The following is a 3,398-nucleotide window of genomic DNA, read 5'->3' on the forward strand; positions in this document are numbered from 1 at the left end:
AGTGTCTTTTCAAATGACTCGGTTCTTCACATCAGGTGGCCAAAGAATTGGTGCTTCAGCTTCAGCATCAGTCCTTCCCATGAATACTCAAGACTGATTTCCTTTAGGATGGACTGATTGGATCTCATTGCAGTCCAAGGGACTCTCAAGAGTCTTCTCCAACACCACAGTTCAAAAGCATCAGTTCTTTGGCACTCTGCCTTCTTTATGGTCCAACTCTCACAACCATACATGACTACAGGAAAAACCATAGCTTTGACTAGATGGACATTTGTCAACAAAGTACTGGCTCTGCTACCACAGCATTTTAATAATGCTTGTCATAGCTTTTCTTCCAAGGAACAAGTGTCTTTTAATTTCATGGCTGCAGTCACCATCTGCAGTGATTTTGGAAGCCAAGAAAATAAAGTCTGTCACTGTTTCCATTGTTTCCCCTTCTCTATTTTCCGTGAAGTGACAAGACTAATTGCTATGATCTTCGTTTTTTGAGTGTTGAGTTTTAAGCCAGTTTTTTACTCTCCTGTTTCACTTTCAGCAAGAGGATCTTTAGTTCCTCTTCACTTTCTGCCATAAGAGTGATGTCATCTGCATATCTGAGGTTATTGATATTTCTCCCAGATATCTTGATTCCAGCTTGTCCTTCATCCAGCCCAGCATTTCTCATGATGTACTCTGCATACAAGTTAAATAAGCAGGGTGACAACATACAGTTTTACTTACTCCTTTCCCAAATTGGAACCAGTCTGTTGGTCCATGTGTGGTTCTAACTGTTGCTTCTTGACCTATATACCTGTGTAGATTTCTCAGGAGGCAGGTAAGATGGTATGGTATTCCCATCTTTTTAAGAACTTTCCAGTTTGTTGTGATCCACACAGTCAAAGGCTTTAGTATAGTCAATGAAGCAGAAGTAGAGGTTTTTCTGGAATTCTCTTACTTTTTCTGTGATCCAGTGGATGTTGGCAGTTTGATCTCTGGTCCTCTGCCTTTTGAAATCCAGCTTGAACATCTTGGAATTCTCGGTTCACATTACTGTTGAAGCCTCACTTGGAGAATTTTGAGCATTACTTTGCTAGCATGTGAAATGAGGGCAATTGTGTGGTAGTTTGAACATTCTTTGGCATTGTCCTTCTTTGGGATTTGAATGAAAATTGACCTTTTCCAGTCCTGTGGCCACTCCTGCATTTTCCAAATTTGCTGGCATACTGAGGGCAGCGCTTTAATAGCATCATCTTTTAGGGTTTGAAATGGCTCACCTGAAATTCCATCACTTTCAGTACCCTTGTTCATAGTGATGCTTCCTAAGGCCCACTTGACTTCACATTCCAGGATGTCTGGCTGTCTCACATTATCATGGTTATCTGGGTCAGTTAGATCTTTTTTGTATAGTTCTTCTGTGTATTCTTGTCACCTCTGCTTAATATCTTCTGCCTCTGTTAGGTACATACCACTTCTGTTCTTTATTGTGTCCATCTTTGCATGAAAGATATACACATCTGAGTGCAGAATTCCAGAGAATAGAAATGAGAGAGAAAAGAAAGCCTTTCTAAGTGAACATGCAAAGAAGTAGAGGAAAACATTAGAATGGGAAAGACTAGAGATCTCCTGAAGAAAATTATAGATACCAAGGGAACATTTCATGCAAAGTTGGATGTTTTTAGGGACAGATTTTATGATCTCATTCCTTGCATCTCCTCATATCTAGGAAAGCACTAAATCCTTTCATTGTGACATCAGATCCTCATGACTAGCAGAAAACCTTTTGTAAAATGAGTGCTTAATGGTATGGAACTCACACTTCTCCAAAATCTTATATATTGACTTTCCTCCCACTGCCTTTTTGGAGCAGTCTCTCAGAGCTATCTGGGATTCTGCCTCCCAGACTGCACTCCTCATTTTGCCCCAAACAAAACTTAACTTGCAACTCTCAAGTTATGCATCTTTTTTAGTCAACAGTATAATGAAGTAAACACTCTTCTCTTAGTTTAGAAAATGAACGTCATTAAGGATATGTAAGAGATTTAAGGGAGGGGCCCACTTTTACTGAAAATATTGTACCAAACAGAATTGTGTACCTTAAATGTAGAATGAAAAGAGATACAAATAGTGTATAACTTACAACAGTATCTGATACATTTTTTAAAAAAGCAGACATTTCAAACAAAGTAGTGGAACTGCCCAAAGGCAACATATAAATTTCATTTGAATTTGATAATGGGAATGTTTGGTTCAACATTTGCATTCCTCCAATTTCCTCAGACTTCTAAAATGTTTGGCTATCATGTTTATATCTAAATCAGATTCCTCCTGAGTTCCAGCTCTCATTCCTTATTTTGTGTCCCAATCATTGAAGCAATTTGAAACTTGCCAGTGATGAAGCAATTACTCATCTCTCCCATCCATAAATTTTGTGGCGTTTTTAGAATAATTGTCTGTTTGACTCTATAAAAACATGATCATCCTTATATATCCTTTAGAATTTTTCTTTATTACTACATATTACTTTAAGCATATAGTTAATTTGTTTTATAAGCTGGTTCATAGCTCATTTTTATGAATGCTGTAAGTCTTCAAACACATGATTAGTTTTCTGATTATAATGTTTATGGATACTAATACATTTTCAAGTAAAGAAAAATGTCATTTTATAAAAATAAAGGCCAAGCTAAGTTAAAATGTCCACAAAGTAAGAGGTACTTTGTGTTTTTGTGATTTTTTTGCCATGATTTAAGGTAATATCTATACAGTACCAAGGGTACTAGACATTGGAATGGAAAAAGATAATGGAAATATTTATTTCAAACATTTTAATGCCATCTATTATACATGCTTCACCCAATCTGATTTTTTTTTAAAGCTTTCTCAATTTTATGCTATCAACTGGTTAAATCTGGTGACTGAGACTCAACTAGCACAGACTCTGACTCTGGCTCTGAAATGACAAGAGTGTTCTGGGTTGGATATAGGCTCAAAATCATTTCCAGTGCTAAGGCAAGAGGGGAGAAAGAACCAGATGTGGATTTGAAGAAATTTTGTGTACATGGCAGAAGATAATGAGTAATTAACTCTCTAGATACATAGAATGAAATATCAATCCACATTAATGTAAATACTATGGGTTTTAAGAAATGCAATAGAAGTGAAATTCTGAGATTTTTCTGAAAAGATTAGAACAAGTTAATACCATTTCCCTTTCTTGTTTCTGAAACTAATTTTAAACCATAGTGTCAGTGTCATGCATTTAATTTTTTAACATTTTATTATTCTTGAAATGCCTCTAAAACTGTATAAGGCATATAAAGGATATATTATATTTAATTATGTTTATAATTTGAAAGGGCTTCCCAGGTGGCACAGTGGTAAATCATCCTCCTACCAATGCAGGAGACACAAGAAATATG

Source organism: Giraffa tippelskirchi, chromosome 12, assembly GCF_054371585.1.
Source record: "Giraffa tippelskirchi isolate mGirTip1 chromosome 12, T2T-mGirTip1v1.2.pri, whole genome shotgun sequence".
Lineage (NCBI taxonomy): Eukaryota > Metazoa > Chordata > Mammalia > Artiodactyla > Giraffidae > Giraffa > Giraffa tippelskirchi.